The sequence below is a fragment of the Typopeltis vanoorti genome, chromosome 21 (assembly GCF_054136105.1).
Source record: "Typopeltis vanoorti isolate ZY-2024b chromosome 21, IOZ_Tvanoo_1.0, whole genome shotgun sequence".
In the NCBI taxonomy this organism is placed as follows: Eukaryota; Metazoa; Arthropoda; class Arachnida; order Uropygi; family Thelyphonidae; genus Typopeltis; species Typopeltis vanoorti.
In genome coordinates this window covers 97,325,957-97,351,181 of record NC_143569.1, presented here as the reverse complement: position 1 = coordinate 97,351,181, position 25,225 = coordinate 97,325,957, and the positions used below count along the sequence as shown (strand labels likewise).

General features: G+C 37.0%; 1 protein-coding gene across 1 annotated transcript in view; it reads right to left on the bottom strand.

Moving 5' to 3' along the window:
* Positions 1–25,225, bottom strand: part of LOC150095132 (apolipoprotein B-100-like) — a 297,535-nt gene that overhangs the window by 192,527 nt on the left and 79,783 nt on the right. The window lies entirely within an intron of this gene.

Below are 25,225 nucleotides of genomic sequence, written 5' to 3'. Positions count from 1 at the left end.
CAACTTTACACTAGAAAATGAATCTCCACAGGATATCCATCTCCTTTCTGGAATTACACATTCAAAGAAAAGAAGATGATTCCATCACCACGTCTGTCTATCGCCTGCCTACATTTTCAGGTTGCTACATTCACAATTCTTTCGCTCATCATCCATCTCAAAAATCTGGCATCAACTGCAAGGGCTGGATGTTGATAGTGCATGGGATGTAGTTAAGAAGTGTTTGCATGAAGCAATGGCCAACTGTATACCTACAGTCCGAATAGTAAATCAAGTAGGGGTTAAATGGATGAATAACACCATTAAGCTTGAGCTGCAAAAAAAGAAACAACTGTGGAGAGAATTTAAGGAGAAAGGTGACCTGCAGGCACATGAACAGTGTAAAGCACAGACCAGAAGGGTAACGAGTGTGGTAAGAAAAGCAAAAGTGGATTATAAAAGAACTTTAGCCATGCAGGCTAGAGAGAATGCCAAACAGTTTTTTTCGATATGTTGCAAGTAAAAGAAAAAAATCTATATGGCAGAATGATTTTAAAGAATACCGATGGTAGGGAGGTAACCAAATCAGTTGATATATTTGAATTATTGAGCGAGCACTTTGCAAGAGTATATCATCCAGGTGGTTACATTGCAGGAATGAATGAAACAATAGCTTATACTGGAATTGTGGTGAATGAATTGGAGGTGAATAGTCTATTACAGAACCTCAATGTCAAAACATCTGTGGGATTGGATGGTATACCAGCTTGTGTTGTACATGAAGCGGCTAACGAATTGTCAGTGCCCTTGACCATTTTCTTTGAGTCTTGGGTCTGGGTTAGTCCCGAGGGGAGGAAAGAGGGGAAATAGTTCCACTGCATAAAGGAGGTTCCAAGACTGCTGTTGTAAATCACAGACTGATCAGCATATCGGGAATCGTTGTCAAGGTCTTGGAGAAAATAGTCAAGAAAAAAATACAGGATAGGATAGATGAAAATGGGATACTGTATAGGGGACAGCATGGTTTTGTGAAGGTTTAGATCATACCTCAGTAACTTGCTCACATTTTATAACACAGTGACGGCTGAACTGGACCTTGCTAAGGCATTTGGCAGGATACCACATGGAATTCTAATCAGTAAACTGTAGCATATTGGGATGGATATAGGGTTGGTGAGATGGATAGGAGGGTGGTTGATGGAGAGATATCAGAGAGTGGTTCATTCAAGAGTAGAGTCCAAAAGACGGCCTGTGACTAGTGGTGTGCTGCAGGGTTCTGTTCTTGGACAACTACTTTACAATTTGTTCATTAACTATACAGGAAAGGATCTGAGAGGACGTGTTCATTTGTTTGCTGATGATGCAAAGTTCAGTAGAGCAACAGTGAGTGCACAGGATGTCAAAATTTTGCAAGATGATTTGGATAATTTGGAGGCCTGAATTAAGGAGAACGGATGTCAATTTAATGTGGCAAAGTGTAAGGTTATACATTTTGGGGTGAAGAGATTAGCAGCAGTATATCACATTGGTGGAACTGTACTCCAGGAGATTGACGAGGCCAGGGATTTGGGAGTTTTGGGTGCCAAGGTTTCTTCTTGATGGCGAGGAGGTTGAGAGTATCCAGAGACGAGTGACCAAGATCACAGCAGGTCTGTTGTGGGTGCCATCACTGTGAATGAGTTCAAGGCGAGGTATGATAGATACTGTGTGGATGTCGAATAGTTGTTCTTGACATGACGTTAGAGCCTCCCTCGATGAGTCTAAGGACTCCTTTTGAGTTGCCCATAATAGTAATAATAATTCCATTGTATAAGACTCTGATCAGACCACACTTTGACTATTGTTCTCAGATTTGTTTCTCCCCTGTCGAGGGTATCTGTCACCTTCTTATAGTACATAAATAAGTTAGTAAAACATGATAACAGCAGTATCATGTTTTAACAAACCCATGCTGATAACCACAGAGAATACTGCTGTTATCAATCCATTTCTGTATCCTACTTCGCACCAATCTCTCTAGTATCTTCGCCACAACTCCAGATATATAGACTGGCCTATAAATTGAAGTGACAGCCTTATCACCATCTTTATGCAGTGGAATAATTTTACCTTCTTTCCACTCCATTGGAAACTGTATTTATTGATGATGCACTGATTGGAAAGCCAAAAGTATTATTGCAAATTATGTATAATGCAGGAGATAAGTAAAAAACTTAAATATTATATGAAGGCCATATAACCAATTATAAACACATTATGTGACAATCTATTCATAGATTGTCACATAATGTGTTTATAATTGGTTTATAAACACATTATGAATTATATCTAAAAAGATATCCACATCTGTCTTGTCCTGTCTTGATTTGATTCAATATAGTTGATAAATGACCTGGGGTTCAAAACAGGCTTCTTTAATGAGAGAATTAGCAATATCTAGCTCTATGCTATATGGAGAGTTATATTCTGAAGACCAAGCCAGATGGTCTTAGTGTCTTCAGGTATCTATATGGATGGGATTTTTTTTTTTTTTTTCAATTTTATTCTTAACAGTATGAATGGAGCATTTTATCTTCTTAGATGTGGAGGAGTTATGTTACTGAGTGTTGAGAGCCACTGCAAATGGGACATCTAATTAGACTTGTTATAATTTTGATTCAGCTGAACATAAGCAGATTATGGCACAGTATTCTGTTGGAACATAACCCAGCATAACATAGTGGCATCACTTCCACATGATTCCCCAGTGAGTTTCTGATAATAATAAACAGTTATAATAAAGTAATAATAATAGATAATAATAAAGTACATTATTATTATTATTTACTTTTGCTGCTATATTCAGAGTGAATTTTATAAACGTGTGCTGCATTAAGCATTACTTCTAAAATTTTATATGAGTTGTATCATACATGATGATTTCTAATGTTTAATGTATTTATAGCATAACTTAACTTGACTGTTCTTGAGATGAAAGGAAATGAAACAAGAAAACTTCTATTTTTAGGAGGTGTAGATCCAGCTGCCACTTTTTCTGAAGTTAAGATCTAACTTCATAGAATTCACATCTGAATATTATCTTTTTATGGAAAAGCTGAGTTGTCATGCAGGGTTATATGTATATAGATTGAATACATAGAAGTCCAAGAACCGAACCTTGTGGGAGATCATCATTATTCAGTTTATAATATCTGATTTTGCTTTCTCTGAGGAACTTACAACCATCACTGTACATAAGTATAATGTTCAAAAATTTAAGTGGAAGTTTTGTCTCCAAGTCAGGAAAGTAACTATAGTTTTTAAAGAATTTTTGTAGTCATTTTCCATCTAGGAAGCCAAAGTCATTACTTCGTTAAAGCATCCCCTGTTTGGTCTAAATCAGGGGTTCTCAAACTTTTTAAATTTTGTACCACATAAATAAGAATCAAAAAATATATGTACCACCATAAAAGCATTTCCCGATTAAAAATCAATACATCCCAAATGGAGTGTTTATAATCAAAGAATAAAATATTTTAAATTTATATAATTTATTTATATTTGTAAATGAAACTTTTCCATTATAATGAAATATAGTAAATGGTGGGTAATAATACATGAGCAAATATTAAGGAGATTTATTATTAGTGAGGATTAATGGGATGGATGAGTCTGTTTCATTGTAACCAATTTCGATATATCGGGCTTTATTACAATTATTATTATTATTACCCCGAGACCTCATGGAGTCGAAGACTTATCCAGGAGGGATGAGTCTTTGACTCCATGAGGTCTCAGGGTAAAAACTCCTTGCAGACACCACACACTCAGGCAAGGCATTCCAATCATTTACAACTCTGCATGAAAAAACCTGCCTCTCACTCCCATACTTATACCCTCTTTATACAGTTTCCAGGGATAATTTCTGGTTCTCCCCTGATCTCCCACTATTCTCTGTAGAACTTCTCCACCATTGATCTTATATCAACCCACTTACCAACTTGTAGGTCTCTATCATATCTCCCCTCTTCTTCCTCTCCACCAGACACTGCAAATTACATCTTCTCAATCTTTCTTCATACTCAACATTCCAGAGGTCAGAAACTACTTTAGTCAGTCGCCTTTGGACTCTTTCCAAATTCTTTTCATCCTTCTGAAAACCCGGTGACCAAATCTGGGCATAATAGTCCATGTGTGGCCTAATTAAAGCCTTATACAACAGAACAAGAATCTCCCTACTTTTACACGTCAGTGTCCTCCGCATCATTCCCAGAAGCCTTTGTGTTGTCTTCACAATTTTGGCGATGTGTCCCCTAAATTTTAGATCCTTATCCACTATCACCCCCAGATCTCTTATTTCCTCTACCTCCAACAATATATTCTCACCAAGCATAAACTCTGCATCCCATCTTTGTTTTCCAAATTTTAGAACCTTACATTTTGCAACATTGAACTCGCATCTCCATTCCTGTGCCCAATCACTAAGTTTATTCAAGTCTTCTTGTAAAGCCAGAACATCTTATCTATTCTTCATGGTTTGTGCCAACAACTGAATATCTCTTCTTCTTCTGCAGCTTCTCCCACTTAAGTGGGGTCACTGTTTGTTATGAGTCTCCTCCACACCTTCCTGTCTTGGGCTGTCACCACATCCAAGTTCTTCATCTTCAAGTCCTCTTCTACCAGCTCCCTCCATCTCTTCTTTGGGCGCCCACGCTTCCGCCTTCCTTGTACATCCATCTGCATGACCCTTCTTCCCACATTCGCCCTCCCTCCTCATCACATGACCAAACCATCTCAACCTTGCCTCCTGTATTTTCGCTCCTAAGTTCATAACTTTCACTGTTCCCCTGACATAGTCATTTCTCAGATGATCCTTTCTGGTCACACCGCACATTCACCTAAGCATTCTCATCTCTGCTACTTCCATCCTGCTGATGTTATTTTTCCTCAGGGCCACAGTTTCTATAGCATATGTCATAGCTGGCCTCACAACTGTCCTATAAATTTTGCCTTTCAGATTGATCGGCATCCTCTTATCGCATAACACTCCAGCCATCTCCCTCCAGTTCCTCCAATCCGCTTGTATCCTGCATCCCACTTCCTTCTCAGCTCCTCCATCTTCTTCCACTGTTGAACCTAAGTATCTAAAGTCTCTCACCTTCCTGATGACATTTCCTTCCAGCTCCAGATCTGTATCCTGGCCACCGCCCACTGCGCAACACATATACTCTGTCTTACTTCCGCTCAGTCTCATACCTCTCTCTTCCAGTACTTTTCTCCATCTTTCCAGTTTAGTTTCCGCTTCTTCTCTTGAATCTACACACAGCAAGACGTCATCTGCATACAACATTGTCCAAGGTGCATCTTCTCTCACTTCCTCTGTTACCACCTCCATCACAATATTAAACAGAAACGGACTTAATGCTGACCCTTGATGCAAGCCAACTGTTACTTGAAAACTTTCTGTCTGTCCCAAACAGGTCCGAACACTTGTCTTCACATTTCTGTACATTTCCCGCACCAACCTGACATATTTCTCCGGCGCCTTCTTCTCCCTCAGACACCTCCAGACTTCTTGCCTTGGCACTCTATCATATGCTTTCTCCAGATCAATAAATACCAGATGTAGCTCCCTTTATTTCTCTCGATATTTTTCCATCATCTGTCGTAACCCAAAGATAGCATCTGTTGTTGATCTACCAGGCATGAAGCCAAATTGTTCCTTTGCAATCTCCACCTCCTTCCTCAATCTACCATCAAGAACCCTTTCTAGGATCTTCATTGTGTGGGACATCAACTTTATTCCTCTGTAATTTTTACAGTCTTGTGCATCCCCTTTACCCTCGTAGATGGGAACAATAGTACTCTCCCTCCATTCCTCGGGTATATTTTCCTGTTTGCAAACTTTCATGAACAAGTCCCACAGCAGGTCAATTCCCTCTTCCCCCAGTGCCTTCCATGCCTCCACTGGAATTCTGTCGGGGCCCACTGCTTTTCCATTCCTCATCCTCGTCATGGCCTCCGTCACTTCCATTCTACTGATGTTCTGCACCATCCCCTCAGAAGGCTGCCCATCTCCTCTGTGAGTCCTTGCATTTTCCTCATTCAAAAGTCCCTCAAAGTATATTTTCCATCTGTTTCTTATGTCCACATCCCTCCATAATACTCTTCCTTCAGCATCTTTGATCTGCCTCACATGTAAGATGTCCTTAGCTGCTTTATTTCTACATTTCGCTAGTTGGTAAATTTTTCTCTGTCCTTCCTTTGTTTCTAATTGATCATACAGATCTTGATATGCCATGGCCTTCGCCTGTGCCACAACTCTCTTGGCTTCTTGCTTTCTCTCTTTGTACACCTCTCTGTCCTCTACCACTCTTGACTCATCCCACTTCTGCTTTGCCTTCCTCTTAGCTGTCACTGCCACTTGTACATCATTATTCCACCACCAACCCTCCTTCTGCTCTCTAATCTTTCCAGATGTCTCACCAAGAACCTTGATTGCACAGCTCATGATTACTTTTGAATTATGTTTCCACCAATCTTGTACACTTTCCAGTCCATCCAAAATCCTCTCTAACACTCTCTCCCTAAAACGATTCCTCACACTCTCCTCTTTTAAGCGAAACCACTTAATTGTCTTCATCCCATGGCAACCAGAAGTTCTTATCTTCATTCTTATTTTAAAGTCTGCGCACAGCAGTCGGTGTTGTTGTGCTATTTGATCTGTTGGAATTACTTCACAATTTGTTACAACCTTAAGATGTTTTCTTCTAGTCAAAATGTAGCCAATTTGTGAGCTGTTGTTACCACTTCTAAATGTTATCAAATGTTCTTCCCTCTTGAAGAAAAATGAGTTCACAATTGCCAGATCAAACGCTACTGCAAAGTCCACAACCCTCTCTCCTTCCTGGTTCATCATTCCCACCCCGTGGCCACCATGCACCCTTTCACAGTCTCTATTCTGTCTTCCTATGTGCCCGTTCAAGTCTCCTCCGACAATCACCATCTCATTTTCTTCCAATTCCCTCATTTCTTCATCTAACACGTTCCAGAACTCATCTTTTTCCTCTGCTATACAACCAACTTGCGGGGCATATACACATAATACGACCACCCGCTCTTCTCCAAGACCCAATTTCATTCGCATGATCCTGTCGTTCCTTCTACCAACATCCAGTACTTCACCCTTCATTCTGCCACACACCACAATTCCTACACCATTTCTTCCCTCGTTATTCGCTCCAGAGTAGAACAAATATGTTCAGAAAACAACTGAATATCTCCATCCAAATATTTATCAATATCATTAATATACAAGGTAAACAGTAAAACAGGCCCTAAAACAGACCCCTGAGGTACACCACCAGTTACTTTCCTTTTCCTGGATATTGCTCCTCCATACACAACTTGTTGATACCTATCAGATAGCCAGTCTGCAATCCAATGCACTAATCTAATATCCAACCCCATCTGCTCTAGTATGACTGTAACTTATCATGAGGTACTCTATCAAAAGCTATGCGAAATCCAAGTATATTACTGTGTATCCTTCTCCTCTGTCCAAGGAAGCAGTCACTTTATTGTAATAAGTAAGTAGATTACTAAAACATTACCTCCCTTTAGCAAATCCATGCTGTCCATCAAAGATTATACCATTGTTGTCAACCCAACTCTGGATCCTAGTTCTCACAAGCTTCTCCAACAACTTAACCACAACACCTGACACAGAGAGAGAGAGATAGGCCTATAGTTTGATGCTTGAGTTCAATCTCCTCCTTTATGAAGTGGTACAATCTTGCCCTCCTTCCACTCTTTAGGAACTTGACCAAGTGCAAGACTCGTATGAAAAAAATATGTCAAGGCAGGTGTCAACTCTCTGGCACATTCCTTCAGAATACGCAGTGATATATTATCAAGTAACACAGCCATATTTACATCTAGTTTACTCAACTCCCCAAACACCTCTTGCTCACTTACAGTCAGTCTCTCCTCGCCATCATCAACTGCTCTCAATCTCGCCATGAAGTCACATTCACAAGATTGAAAGATCTTTATGAACTTCTCATTTAGTATATCCACCACACATTCTGAAACAGCTGTCTTTATACCATTTTCTTCAATCAATGTCATCCTTCCATAATCATTCTTTCTTTTGCTGGCTACATCAAAAGAACTCCCTAGGATTTGTTTTGGCTTCATTAGCTAACTGCTGTTCATAGCGCTCTTTAGCTACTCTCACCAACCAAGTCACCCTCCTTGCTTGGTCTTTGTAGACTTCATGAAATTGGTTATTTCCACTTCTCTTATGCTGCCTCCACAATGCCCTTTTTCTCTGTATATATACGTTAAACGTGATAGCCAGAGTTCATCAGTAAAACAATAGCGGAGTTGAAATTTGAATTCTGACAGGAATATTTGGGCCTCTGAACGTAATTCGAAGAGTCAAGTTAAAACTTTTCCCTTAACAACCACTGCACTTCTGCGTGTAGAAGGAGCTTATTGTGGTTACTGCCCATTTCATTGCACAAAATTGTAAACAGTTGTGAATTTAGGGCCCGACATTTAATAAAATTCACTACTTTCAGAGATTGATCTAAAACAGTCTTTAGTTCTGTGGGCAATGCTTTGGTAGCTAGTGCTTCACGATGTATGCTGCAATGTGTAAACTTGGCATCTGGTACAACTTCTTTAATTTTGGCAAAAACACCACCACGACAACCTGTTATTGAACATGCACCATCAGCACACACTCCTACACATTTCTTACAATTTATTTCATGGCCAGTGATAAACTCATTAATTTTCTTAAAAATATCATCCGCTGTGGTATGATTTGGAAGAGGCTCGCAACATAAGAATTCTTTATCTATGACTCGTTCTCTTTCATATCGAATATAAGCCATCAACTGTGCAAAGCTGTTTATCCATCAAACTGAATTGCAAAATATTTGTTTTGCTTTATATTTTCGATTAGCGTTTGTTTTACTTGAGCTGCCATTTCGTTAATTCATCGCGAAACAGTGTCATCTGAAAAGGAAACAACATTCAACTTAGCTGCTGCTGTAGGGCCAAGAATAGACATCACAATGTCTTTGGCTGCAGGTAGTATTAAAGTTTCTCCAATAGTATGTGGTTTTGCAGTTTGAGCAATTCTCAAACTAACCAAATATGATGCTTCCTCTGCTCGTTCGTTAATTGTAGTAAAAGAATGAAGTGAACGTTTGTTAGTTTTCATTTCAGTTCATTTTCTTTTAAAAAAGTCAAGAGGGTTACCTTTTAAACAGGCATGTTTGTTTTGAAAATGCTGTAGCAGAAACGATAGTTTCATCGAGTGATTCAAAAATTGTTCGTAAAAAATAATGCACTGGGGCCTGGGGTCATTTCATCCTCGTTCCAAAAAAATCCATATTCCAAATAATTTTCATTATACTTTCTTGTAGCAGTAGAATTTCGTTTTCTAAATGCTTCGTGAGATTCAGGATTAAACTGGAAGTGCTAGCTGTGTCAGTGTCATCTGCCAGCCGTTTCCTCTTCGATTTTTCAATTTCTAACCATTTGTCCATTATAACGAGGATATTGTCATTATAATGACATTACATTATATTTTATTTGACATTATAATGTCAAATAGAGTGACACTACTGTTATTATATTCTGTATACTTTGCTAGTGATCTTATTCCTAAATTTATTTGACATCTCAGTAGCGGTAGTGTCTTAACAGCGGTGTCAGCATAAATCAAAAAGGCTACTCCACATTCATACGAATATAAATATAATATTTATTTTTAATATCATTTATGTTAAATAATAACTTTCCTTTATTTTTTTAAAGGAATATCACATAATTATCTTAATAAAATACATTTTCATGTAAAATAATGTATTACTCTTAAACTTGCAACAATCTATTGCTTTTGTTTTTCATTATGTTATATGTACTTTGTTTATTATAATTTTTTTCATACAAAAATACTGTTTCAAAATAAATATTAAATATGAAAACCCTTATGACATGCTAATGAGACTTCGCATCCGAAAATTCACATAAAACTGCAATAAAATTTGTTCGTTTTATTCGATTCGCCAAGCTAAATTCTTGGAACAGTCTACTTGTTACAATATTAAAATGCATTTTTCTGAACATTTATTTAAATATTTTGTGTAAAAATTGTACCACCAAAAATAACATAATGTACCATTAGTGGTACATGTACCACAGTTTGAGAAACGATGGTCTAAACTGATTGTTTTGGAATGATTTATGGTTGGAACAATTCTGTTGTAAATCAATCTTTCTTTCAACAATTAACCAGGTTTTCCTTCTTGATCAGATGGATGAAGATAAGAGTTGTCATGGTCCACAGCTATGCCTATTCTTTCTTTCTTAGAGGTCTTATCTAAAGACTGCAGTACTCAGCTATTATACAGAGTGGCCCATAAATCATGGAATGTGCCATAGGAAGGGCCCACCTTTGTGAAGCAACTGCATACGTTTTTTAATATCACAAGATTTTTTATTAGTTATGAAAAAGCACATTTCATTTTTTAATAAACGAAATATGCTTGTTTTCCATTTTCAGCTTCACAAAGACAGGCCCTTTCTATGGCATGCTCCATGACTCATGGACCACCCTGTAGAATTAACATATGCCTCAAATTCATTGCAGAAGAAATTATATATCACAGCACTGTGATATATCACTGGTACTGTGATGCTATAAAATAGGACACTAGAAATCATCTGGTATGACATCTTGTACAGTGATAAACCATACTGTCTCATACAGTATGGTTTATCACTGGTACTGTTTATCACAAAAGTAGGGTTTTTCACTAGAAGAGAGATATATCAATAATATATAACAAACAACGATGCCTTCAGTTAGAAAGACCTGGTTCAACTCCATTTAGGATGAGAAGAATCTTCCTAAAAGCTGTTCAAATGAAGGTAAGTTAGCCAATCTCACAGATGTGGTAGGCACTTTTCTTCCTGGAAATGAAGGTTTTTTCATTATACAAGACAGACAAACTGGCCAGAGAATATATACAACTGACATGCATAGAAGAGCATGCAGGAAGGATTAACCATCATAACACAGCATTAATAAAATAATGAGAAGCCATTGCACATACTATATTAAAAGAAAGATGAGGATGAAAACACTAAAGCTATTAGGATGGATGCAGGTACCCATGATCAAAAAATGTGGTATCTGGTCTCTCAAGTGACAAAATCAAATGGGATAGTTGGTATAAGATATAAAGGCAGCTAGAAGCCTAACAGAATGCTACAGTTTATGTATACTAATTTCAGTTGTTGCAACCTTGCCAAAATTATAGGCATTAGTGACACTTGGCTGAGAGTAGATGATGTACCTATAGGCATAGAATGTGAGACATAATATTTTTAGGGAGGGTAGAAAAAACAGGAGATGGAGGAAGAGATATTGCTGATGATAGTGAATTGCATCTGAAAATAGTACGAAAGTAGAAGACAAGCATGTGAATGGCAGTTCCCATGAAGCAATAAGGTGCGAGATAGAGGCTAATAGGACAAAATATACAGTTTGTTGCTGCTATAGAGAAGGAGGCGATTGATTTGGGAGACATGCATCAGCAAATTAGCACAGAATAAGTGCAAATTGATTGATTAATTATTATGGAGACCTCAGCTAAAGGACACAGACTGGAAAAAGGTAAAATCACATGGCAGAAAGGAAATGAAATTTATTCACCTACTAAGAGGTAATTACTTGAAACAGCATGTGATAGAGAGGACTTGGAGTGTTTGAGAGTGTTAGATCTGATCACAGAATCAGAAGATCAGTCTATAACGAGGGTGGCCATACTATTTCCAACTGTGGAGTAATCATGCTTGAAGGTTAAAAAAGATGGGGAATTTTTAAGAAGGGGTATTTGAGGAACTAGAGAGCAGGTTAATTATCGGAAACTTAGGAAATAGCTTGAAGCAGTGCCATAGCATAAAAATCTGCAAGGCAAGGATGTTAGCAGCATGGGAAAAAGCCCAGTGATATATGGAGAAGCGATATCAGATTGTATACTCAAGATCAGGAGAATAAATCAGGTAGAACAATGAATGAGTAGTGTCAGGTTAGGTTGTTAGTAGATGGATGAATAGGATCATTAAGCAGGAGCTGCAAAAAAATATTGTGGAGGGTATATGAGGAGAAAAGCAATTGCCAAGCTCAATTTTATATCATAAAAGCAAGGCAAAATCCAATTACGAGAAGAAATTAGTCAAGCATGCCTAAAGAAATTCCAAAGAGTTTCTTTCAGCATGTGGCAAATAAGAGGAAGAATGATTATGGAAGGTTAACTTTAAAAACTGCTGATGGTAGTGAGGTAACTGATGCTGACGAAATAGCTGACTTACTGAGTAGTCACTTTGGAAGGGTATATGATCCAGCTGATCATATACTCTTCCAAATGGATATGAAACTGAGAATACTGCTGTGACAGGAACTGATGTGAGAAAAGATGTTGATGAATTGGAGGGACTTCAGCTATTGCAAAATCTCAATATAAATATAGCTGTTTAACTTGAATCTCAGCTTGGTAAAGTCCCAAAGAGTGGAAGGAGGGCAAAATAATTCCTTTGCATAAAGGAAGCTCTAAAATGATTATTATTATTATTATGTGACACCTCCAAGAAGTCCAAAGACTCATCAAGGGAGGGCACCCACTGTACAATTCTCAGTATCCACTGCTCAACCACCAACTACAGTGAACCACATCAACTGTTCATCACCACCGCTAGTATTTTCACAGACGATCACAGATATCCATGCCCATGGTGAGATTCGAACCCTCATCCTTTTGGCTGGAGAGCGGATATGCTAACCACTCTGCCAACCAAATCGCAAATTGAGATAACAAATTATAGACCAATCACTATCTCAGGAATGGTGGTAAAAAGTACTGGAAAAGTTGGTTAAAATTAGAATTCAGGAATAGGTGGATAAGAATATGATATTATATTGGGGATAGCATGGCATTGTGAATGATCAATCATGCAATAGTAATTTATTTTTATAATAGAAAGCTGAATGGATAAAAAGAATGGCTACACAATGATATCACTGGATTTTGCAAACCTATTTGACAGGATACCACACAGAACTCTTAAGCAAACTGAAACAAATTGGAATATATATGAAACTAGTAATATGGATATAAAGGTTGATGCACAGATACCAAAAAAGTAGTATATGGAGGAGCAGAATCCATCAAAAGTGACTAGTAGTGTGCTACAAGGCTCTCTGCTTGGAGCACTTCTATTTAACATGCACATAAAGATATAAGAAATAATTTGAATGGAAATATTCCATTGTTTGCTGATGCTACAGAATCAGATAGGTTAATAGTTAATCAAGGATATGGTAGAGTTTGCAGTTGATTTAAATAAGCTGACAGTATAGGCAAAAGATAACAAATGTCAATTTAATGTGGAAAACTATCAAGTTATGCATTTTGAGATTGAAAGGCTTGCATGCTGTGTAGCACATTGATTGAAATGTACTCAGGAAAGTGATGAAACTAGGAATTTCAGGATATTGGCAGACAGTTGACATTTAGAGAGCATATTTTTAAGGTAGCCAAGGTACCTCATAGAAATTATTTGGTTATTGAAGAACACACTAACAAGTAGAAATAAAAATGTTATCATTCCTGTTCATAAGACCTTGATATGGTCACATCTGGATTACCGTTACTCATGTCTGTACAATTGGGTTTCTTGGCAATAAAAGAGGCAGAGAGGATCCAGAGAAGAGTGACCAAAATGCTGAGTGGTCTGTGGAATGCTCTCTATGATGAGAGATTGAAGTTTTTGAGTTTTTATGGTTACAAAAGTTAGTTGTAGGTAGAAAAGAGAAGGAGGCTACGATGAAAACATTTATGCTATTAAAATGGTTTATAGGCTTGAAGCAGAGGAAATATATCAGCACTAGGCAAGAAAGGATCTGGCCAAGTGCTGAAAATGAGTAAGAGTGCTGTTAGTGAGGTATGATGACTACATTTTTTGCTTGGAGAGTGGTGAATGAGCATAAAGGGTTCCAGTAGGCTGTTGTGAGTGCTTTGTCATTCAATGAGTTCAAGGAGAGGTACAATAGATAGTTTATGTGGATAGTTTGATTCTCCTGCAATGAGTCTTCAGACTTCATGGAGGTACCCCTGAAATTTAAATCAATTAATAATAATAAATCCTGTACATAACAAAAGGAATTTTATGTCTTTTTCAGGCAGGGCTAAGTTTAATGGAGTTTGGTTAGCGAGCAGGGATTTTTCTCCTGCAGAAGAAGCAAACTTGACACAAATACTTCAAGTGCATAATACCAAACCATGCTCATGATAGTTCTAGTTAATACAGCACAACACTACAAAGAGCATAGGTTGAAACAGTATCCACTAACATGTCCTGATACCGAAGTTACCAAACAGTACAAAATTGCAATATTATTTGATAAAGGCATGTCCAATTTGCATTATTATATGAATCATATAAATTAATATATGCAATGATATATTTTACATATATACATACAGTATATTAAATTTAACTGAATTTGATATTATACTATGGAAGATTTCTGTAGCACAGGAAATGGAAGACATGCACCCTTCACTGAAAAAAGACTTGGTTTGATTCATTCCACAATACAAGGAATTTGTATGTTTTTGTTATTATATTTTAATTGACGGTGAGTTAGCTATTTGGATGTAGAAGGGTTTTTCTTCTGAAATTTGGTTTCTCATCCCACAAAACAGAAAATCAGCCAGAGAACACACATGCAATTAACACAGAAAAAAATACTATACAAGGGTGGTATCAAAAGTTCTTGGCCTCGACCATAGATGGCAACACTATAGGCAAGATTTTTTTCTAAGTTGGTACATCTGTTATAAGCATCCATGTAAAATTGCAAGTCATTCTATCAAGTAGCTTGTTTTATACAGCTGTCTGAAGCAAAAGTGTTGTCTGTATCTCTTGAAATGGATAAAATTGAGTATTGTGCGGTTATAAAATTCTTTGTAAAAGAAGATTTAATGCGAAAAGAAATTCATTTGAAGTTCATAAAAGTTTATGGGCACTCTTCTTCTTCTTCATTTTCGACAATTAAGAAATGGGCTGATGAGTTTACCCATGGCTGTACCAGCCTTGAAAATGATCCAAGTGAAGGACTTCCGAAAAGTGTAACAACACCAGAAATCACTGATCAAGTACACAATATGGTATTGGATGACCAGCGAGTCAAAGTGCGTGAAATTGCTGAGACTATAGGCATTTAAAAACAATGTAGGATATATTTTACATGAAGAATTGGAAATGAGAAAGCTTTGTGCAAGATGGGTGCTGGGCTTGTCACAGCAGATCAAAAACACACTCGCATGAAAATCTCTGAATAGTGCTTGGAGAGTTTTAACAAGTTTTAAATTTAACCAATGCCATGACCTTTCCTGCTGATGGAACCGACTTTAGGAATCAATTTATTACTATAGATGAGACTTGGACTTACCATTACACACAGAATCCATCCACACAGCAGTCAAAACAGTGGACAGAAGTCAGTTGTTTAGCACTAGAGAAGACAAAGTCGGTTCCATCATCAGGAAAGGTCATGGCATTGGTGTTTTGGAATGATAAAAGCATTCTGCTTATTAATTATCTTGAAAAGGGTAAAACAATAACTGGGGAATATTATTCTGATCTTTTAACGAGACTATATGAAAAAATTTGTGAGAAAAGACTCAATCTGCAGAAGAAAAAAATCATTTTTCATCAAGAGAATGTTCCTGCCCACAAAGGTGTTTTGGCAATGGGAAAATTAAGGGATCTGTACTATGAATTGTTGGAACATCCACCCTATTCCCCAGATTTTGCTCCCTCTGACTTTTATCTCTTCCCGAAACTAAAACTCTTCCTCGCTGATCAACATTTTTCTTCAAATCAAGAGGTGATTGCAGCTGTAGAGAGGTATTTTGCAGATCTTACTGAGAAAAGCTACAGGGACAGGATAATGGCACTGGGGCATCGCTGGAATAAATGTATTATTCTTAAGGGAAATTATGTTGAAAAATAAAAATAATTTTGAAATTATAAATTCGTTTTTTCATTGTTAGGCCAAGAACATTTCAGACCACCCTCTTATATATTGGATAGAAGATGGTGTAGTGCAGATAGTGAGTTGTGCAAAGTAGGTAGTAGACTGTTTTCTTATGATGAATCCTCAGACAGCATGGAGGTGTTACATAATATAATATTAATAATATGTGCAACTAAATTATAACTAAATAAATAACCAGATTTTAATGTCATGTAAATGATTAATTAATTAATCATATACATTAATTAATCATTGTTTATGAATTACCTATATTATAACTAAATTTTTTTTAAATAATTAAAAATTCAGTTATAATTTGGTAGTTGCAAATAAATTTAAGACTGGCTGAGAATGAGCACTGAGAACATTATACATCATTGCACATATTTTGCTAAGTTTTTGTCAGCTCTGTGATATTTTTGTATATTTGGATGACTTTACTCAAATCTGATTTGAAGCATTTTGCTACTTATTAATGTTAAGTACAGTTTCAATGAAGGGCATACAATTTTGTTGCACTTTTGTTTTATAAAACATTAATTTTTTTTTTGGTTAGACATTTTTGGAATAACACAAAACATTTGTGAATGTATTTGACATGCATCCATGAGTGTACAGTGAGCAAGTAAAGATTGTGGATCTGCTGCCAGAGTGGGATAATAGAGTTGAGAAGAAAGGCCATGATCACAAGTGAGATGTAAGTTGTGCAGGAAGAACAACCTGTGGCCTATAGATTTGTCCTAGTTCTTCCTTGTCATTAGAGAAGAGTACGGTAACTCAGCATACCTCAGATTACTGATCAATCTACTAACCACCTATCCTGATTCCTGTCTTGAGCTCATCTAATGCTTCACGCATGATGTCCTCAGCTTATATACTAAACAAGTGAGAGGAAATTAAACATCCTTGCCTAACTCCCTTTCCAACCTGAAGCCAATCACCTAATCCAACACCATGTACAAGTTGGCTATCAACCTGATAGTTGTTGAGGAAAACCCATTCTTTTCTTACTTCCCACAGTTCCATAAACTGAAAACAGTCAAAAGCATTAGAGTAGTCTAAGAAATCCATTACCAGAGAGTCTAAATTCTTTATATTTTTCCATGATCAAATGTTTCATCGCAAATTGTCTAAGGTATCGGAGATGAGAGATCTGGAAGTGACATAGGACAGGGACTTGAAGTTTATGAATTATATTGCACAAGTTGTCAAGTCATCTCATCGGATTATGGTGAAGATGTGGAAGACATGACATGCAGTAATGTTCCACTGAAGGCCTCGATCATGCCTCATATGGATTACTATGTGCAGATATGGTCACTTGGTTTTCTTGGGGATGAGAATATATTAGAAACTGTCCAAAGAAAACTAACCAAGCAGGTATCTAATTTTTGAAATGTGAGGTATGAAGACAAACTGAAGGAATGCAATTTAAAGAGCCTGGTGAATAGGAGAAGGTGATGGAAGAAATTTTCCATAGAATGTTAGATAGAGATTGAATAAGAAGCTGTCCCTGGAAACTGTATTTGTAAGTTATTTAAGTTAAGGGATATTACATCCCATATTGTTTCATAGCCGAATAAGAAACTCCAAGAGTTTCATGCTGAATATAGAAACTATATAAAGTTCGGCAAGTCCAAGCGTAAGCAACTACCTGGATAGTCCATATAGTAGTGCAACATGGGGCAACTCATAATAAGGGTGGATCAAGCTCCGATCACTGTACTTGGTATTTATTCATAATGTGAAACCCAGTTTCTAGGAGCTGTATTACTGTTCTACATTATGAGAGAAGGTCACTACCCAGACTGGTTTCAACCTTTATTGAGGTCTCATCAGTGAGTAGGTAGACCTAGATAATACCAAGTTGTAGCAAACAGAACTTACATACCCTACTATAAGAATTGCCAAGAAGGTGTCCTAATAAATTACTAATTATATGAAGAGCCAAAGGCTTCAATTCGGCGACGTGAAATTATTTAAGTTAAGGGATATTACATCCCATATTGTTTCATAGCCGAATAAGAAACTATATAAAGTTCGGCGAGTCCAAGCGTAAGCAAATACCTGGATAGTCCATATGGTAGTGCAACATGGGGCAATTCATAGTAAGGGTGGAGCAAGATCTAATCACTGTTCTTGGTATTTACTCATAATGTGAAACCCAGTTCCTAGGAGCTGTATTACTGTTCTACATTATGAGAGAAGGTCACTACCCAGACCAGTTTCAACCTTTATTGAAATCAGTACTTAAATCACATGAAATCAGTTTAAGGCATGGTTTAATTTGCCTTTTGTGACATTGTGTGCCTCCCAGGATGACTCTTTTGACTCCATGGAGGTATGTGTTAATAAGTATAATTATTTGGATATTGAAGAACACACTGACAAAGAGGGATAGGAAGGTATTATTCCTCTTTAGAAGGCTTTAATAAAGCTACCTAGAATAGGATCCAGCTGAGGGTGACAAAATTGTGACAAGTATGTGAAATGCTCCTAATGAGAACAGGCTGAAGGTCCATGAGTTACAAAGGTTAGATAATAGACTAAAATATGTGACATAATAGGCACACATAATTATTAAAGTGGTTTTCTAGGATTGACACAGAAGACTTCTTTTTCAATATACGATAGAAAGATAATGGGTCACTCCTGGAAATTGTATAAGAATGTGGTTAGCAAGAATAAAGACTAGAACTTTGCTTGAAGTGTGCTGAATGGATGGAATGAGTTGCCAGAGGTGGTTGCGAGTTCTTTGTCAGTGAATGAGTTCAAGGAGAAGAACGACAGGTATTGTGTGAATAACGATTAATGCATGCATCCCAAAGTGAGTATTTGACTCCAAAGTGATGTCAGAGAAAATAATACTTATGATAATAAGAAAAAATAATAATAAGTCTATAACCCATTGATATGTATAAGGAAGTTGCAGGAGCACAACAATATGGATGAACTGTGCATACGTTAATTCTTACTTTACTCATACAACCAATGCTATTTGAAAGGAAATTTGCAATAGGAAACATTCCACTGTAACAAGAGAATCATATAACAAGTAACTTCCCTAAGAGAATATATTTTCTTAGTTCTAATATTCCTTGGCCTTTAGCAACATCCAACTAAATATCTCTTCCTATCAACATCCATCTCACACCATACTTTCTCAAAACCATTGCCAAAATTTCCCTCTTGCATCTCTGCTTCATGTGAGCATAATTCCCATGCTATCATCAGCAGGCTCTTCTCCCTCCTCCCATCTTGTCCTTTCCATCCTCGCTAAAAACATTGTCTCCTTCCATTTCTATTCCCAGGATATCATCCTTGTCAAACCACGTTTCAATTATTTTGACATCTCTACACAGAAATCCAAATGAAGCCCAATTAGCACCTTATAGAGTAGAAGTATCATCTTGTTATCCTTACATGTCAGCATTCTCTGAATTATTATTATTATTACCCCAAGACCCCATGGAGGCAAAGACTCATCTTGGAAGTCTTTCATTTTATCCTTTACACAGCTCATCATACCATGCCTTAAACACTCTCAAATTCTCTGCAGATACCACACTCTCAGACAAGGTATCTAAATCATTCACAAATCTGCATGCAAAAAACCTGCTTCTCACTCCCCTGCCCACACCCTCCTTATACAGCTTCCAGGGATGACCTCTGGTTTTCCCCTGATCTCCTGCTGTTTTCTGTAGAACCAACATTAATCCTATAACAACCCCTTACTAACTTGTAGGTCTCTATCATATCTCCATTCTTCTTCTTATCCACTAGACTCTGTAAATTGCATCTTCTCAAAATGTCTTCATATATTCAACGTTCCAGAGATCAGAAACTACCTTGGTAAGTTGCCTCCAGATCCTTTCCAACATCTCTTCATCCTTTTGAAAACCAGGTGACCAAATTTGTGCACATTAGTCCATGTATGGCCTAACCAAAGCCATATACAATGGAACACGAATCTCTTTACTTTTACACGTCAGTGTCCTCTGCATCATTCTCAGAATTCTTTGTGTTGCCTCACAATTTTTGGAATGTGTCCCCTAAATTGCAGATCATTATCCACTATCACCCAAGGTCTCTTATTTCCTCCACCTCCGACAATATATCCCCACCAAGCATAAATTCTACATCCACATCTTTGTTTCTCAAATTTTAAAACCTTACATTTAGCAACATTGAACTCACATCCCCATTCCCATGCCCATTCACTCAATTTATTCAAGTCTTCTTGTAAGGCCACAACATTCTACTCTTCGTAGTTTGTTCCAAATTTGCATCATCTGCAAACAACTGAATATCTCCATCCAAATCTTTGCAAATATCATTAACATACAAGTTAAACAGTAATGGCCCTAAAACAGACCCCTCAGGTACTTCCCTCTTCCGAGATATTGCTCTCCCATACAAACTTGCTGATACTTATCAGATAGCCAGTCTCCGATCGAATGCACTAATCTAATATCCAACCCCATTCGCTCTAGTTTGACTATCAACTTATCATACAGTAATCTATCAAAAGCCATTGCAAAATCTAAGTATACTACTGTGTATCCCTTTCCTCTGTTCAATGAAGCTGTCACCTTATTGTAATAAATAAGTAGATTACTACAACATGACCTCCATTTAGCAAATCCATGCTGTCCATCCAAGATAATACCATTATTTTCAACCTAATTCTGGATCCTAGTTCTCACCAGCTTCTCCAACAACTTAACCACAATACCTGACACACAAATAGGCCTATAATTTGATACTTGGGTTCTATTGCCTCCCCTATGAAGTGGCACGATCTTGCCCTCTTTCCACTTCTTTGGAACATGAACCAGTGCAAGACTCGTATTAAAAAAATATGTCAAAGCAGATGTCAACTCCCTGGCACATTCCTGAAGTAAACATGGTGATATTATTATCAAGTCTCACAGACTTATTAACATCAAGTTTGCTCACTTACAGTCAGTCTCTTCTCTCCATCATCAACTGCTCTCAATCTCTCATTGATGTCACATTCACAAGAATAAAAGAACTTTATGAACTACTCAATAAGTATCTCAACTATATCTTCTGCAACAGTTGTCCTTATACCATTTTCTCCAATCAATGTCATCCTTCCATAATCATTCTTTTTTTTCTTTTTTTTGCTGGCTACATATCGAAAAGAATTCCCTAGGATTCTTTGTGGCTTCATTAGCTAAATGCGGTCATACTTCACTTTTTCTACCCTTACCAACCAAGTCACCCTCATTGCCTGGTCTTTGTGATCCTCATGGAATTAGTTATTACCACTTCTCTTATGCTGCCTCCATAATGCCCTTTTTATCTCTATCACATGCTGAATCTCTTCATTCATCCATTTCAATCTATCTTATATAACCTTCTGATCCTTGGAATACATTTAGACATTGCTTCTACTAGATAATTCTTGAAAATTCTCCAAGCTTCATCAATCTCTTTTCCAGCTAACTCCTCATTCCATGCTACACCTACGAGCTTCTCTTGAGCTCTTCATAATCACTACCCTTGTAGTTCCATGTATCTTTTTCTCACAGAAGTCCTGACACTGCTGACAACCATCCAGATAATCATTTCATGGTCACCTGACACTGCTGGCAACCACCCAGGTAATCACTTCATGGTCAATCTCACCAAATGGAGGGTGATTGAACACCTCATTTATAATTATATCTGGTTGCTATCTCATCTTCCAAGTCTATATTCCCGTAATTAAAATCATTCATAATAATCATCCTTTTCTTATTTGCTTGGCTAATTTGATTCTATATTTCATAGTCACTACCATCCACATTACCAGGTCTATAACAACATCCAACCAAGTATTTCATTCTATTCATCTCACACCATACTGCCTCAAAACCACTGGCACTATTTTTCCTCTTGTATCTCTAATTTGTACTGACATAACTCTTTCTCTATCATCATTAGAACTCCCTCTTCCTTCTTACCCTTTCTATCTTCATGAAACACATCATATCCTTCCATCTCTATTCGTCCTAATCCAACCATGTCTCACTTTTTCCAACAATTTTTGGATGAACAGACTCAAATAATGCAACAATTTCATTTGCCTTGTTTCATACACTTCTTGGATTTTTATACAAACACAGCATCTCATTTCTGGATCTATAGATACCACTCATTTGATGCGATTTCTCCATGCTCAACTCAAGCCATTTCTCCTTATTCATATTAGAATCCTCTTCAAATCCAACTCATTATCCCAGGTCATTCCCTTTCCTTTCCTGTTTACACATGCTTTCACATCCTCTTGGAGCATCCACCTTTCTAATGCTGTGTTCCCCTGTCTACCTTGCACACCCATGCTCTCATTCTCTATACTAATACATTCACCTTTTCATTCATAACCATCTCTCCTGCCTTACTCTCTGCTCTTCCACATCACTTCCCACTTGATCAGATTCATTCTCTGCACTCACTTCTCTACCTTCCAGCAGCAGTCTCTCCAAGCGACTCACACCAATACCATTCAAATGCAGTCCGTCACTCTTATACAGTTCACTTTGTCCTTCAAACTCATTCCACACATTAACAAACTGCACTCCTTTCTCTTCACACATTTCTGCTAACATATCATTCATGATCCTTCTCTTCACCTTGTCTCACCATTTTCATACCTAGGCAACACGCTTACCACCTTTCCTATCACACTATTCTCTTTTATTCATCTAAGCAACCTCCTGATATCCAATCTGACGTGTTCTTTGTTTGCAGATCAAGTCATTTGTACCTATTACAACTACTAACTCTTTTGCTCGCTTACTTCTCATATCCAATGCCTCAATCACTGTACTCATCCTACCTCCAGCAAAACATACCTTGTGCATCTTCTCATCCAGCACATCTTTAATAATTGAATCACCATACAATGCCACCCACTCACAGGTCTTTCATTACCTCTTTTACAAACATTATTTTATCTCTTTAACGAAAATTATTTGTTTTCATAATTTTCACTCTTCCATACATATCTCAAATTTTCTTAACTTCATTCCCCATCCATTTCATCTCTTGCCTCATCCTAACCAACCTAGCTTTCAAATCTTATGTCACATTTTTGCTGCCATTGATTCTTTCAAATTTTTGCTTTGAACCTTGTGTCAAACCTCGTGCAGTAATCAAGATATGGCCAATCATAGCCTTATAAAGAGGGATAACAACTTCCTTATCTCTACTTCTTAGTGTGTTTTTCAACATCCAAGTTTCCAGTCTCCTAACCTCTTCTCGAGGTTCTCCTCTCATTCCTCATTTATTCCACTTCTTCTTTCAGTGCATCTATTCTTTTTTTCTGCAAGAGACCTGCTCTCGCTCAACATTCATCCTCCCAATCAACACCATCTTTCAGACCTACTACACTCCCTAATTTTATATTCTTCTTATTATTATTATTTATTATTATTATGTGACACCTCCAGGGAGTCCAAAGACTCATCGAAGGAGAGTGTGCCAACAGCATCGAACGATTGATCCTCGTCCAACTACTAATCACACTCAAACTTGCTTAATTTTTGAGTGAGCCATTAGTAGCAGAGGCTCTACCAATCGACCTATGTTTGCTGGCTTCTCATTCATTTGCTAATCGTTTTTCTCATCCTCGATCACATTATTTGTCTCTCTCAGTCAGTATTCACCCATTTCTGACATAACATTGCTGAAGTCTGTTATGCTAATTTCTAAATCACGAAGTTCTTCCCATTTTCTACATTTACGTAGACATGCATTCCCCAGTTCTCACCTATCACATTTCCCAAAGCCAGGATGTGTACATGCCACAAGCACCACATATCACAAAATCCAGCAGTATGCTGTGTAAAATGTACTACTTAAATGGTTGAGGACTTGACAATAAGTCATTTTAAAACTGAATTGATGCTTCCCCCATTATTCAAACAGTTCACAAAAAATACTAACAAGCTATACTAAAATATTAATTTTAAAGTACAAATTCCCTGAGAGCAAACTATCCACAGACTATTCATTCTGTTTAGCTTAGATTCCCTGTAAATTTAAAGTAAACCTCTAATAAATTATAACAAAAACTTATCTTATTGCTGCTGCCTCATAACACATCCAACTATAACCTCATCCTCAGGCAGAAATATATTATTTCAATCCATCATTATGGATCTGAGAGTTGGGTTAGAAATAAAGCACTTATAATTCTGCAGATGGCAGCAACTGCAGAATTATATAAAAAATGAAGATATTTAAACAAAACGGGAGAGAAAAGGTTATCAAAACAGATGTTTGATGCCAAGATGGCAGGAAAGAGACCCAGAGGAGGACCATGGTGTGGGTGGATTGATTCAGGCAGAAGTGTCTTAAAAGAACGAAATGTTAGATACAACAATAATGAAGTGCTGATAGTAACAGACTAATTTGGAGGAAAATTGTTGACAGGAGATTATTCATGTAGTACTGTTATTATGGCATCCTGTATAACCCTTGAGGGTATATATCAGAAAATTGATGATGATGTTTATATCAATGACATTGTTATTGGATTACTGGGAGATATTCAGTTGTTTGCAGATGAGCTTGGGAGGATTATTAGTAATAGTGTTAATGCTGTGTATATTCAGGAATACTTGAATAAGCAGAAAAGATGTTCAATTAATGGAAATTTCTGTTAAATACTGCTAAATGTAAGTTAAAGAAACTGTGCAATGAAACATATCCATCCCACTAAATATAGATTGTAAAGTTAGCTAAATAAAATATGATTATCTGTGAAAATTATTTAATTTAATGGAAAGGAAGAAAAAAAAACCATATATATATATATATATATATATATATAAGAAAAAGGAAAGAAAAATTCTTGGTACACTTAATTTGATATATTTCTTTATATAGGAACACTCCTATTACTATATAAAGTTTTAAACCACAGATTATTAATGATGCTGCAATGTAAATGCAATCAGTTTCGCTGTTCTGAGTTGCAACCATCAATACAATTTTTAACACAGTGATATTATTCTAAGACATGAATAAACATGTATAAGCATGAATAAACAAATGTTAAACAAGATGAAAGTATAATAAGCTTAGATAGATGTAAATATGTCTGAGTAGATCACTAGTATGGAAACA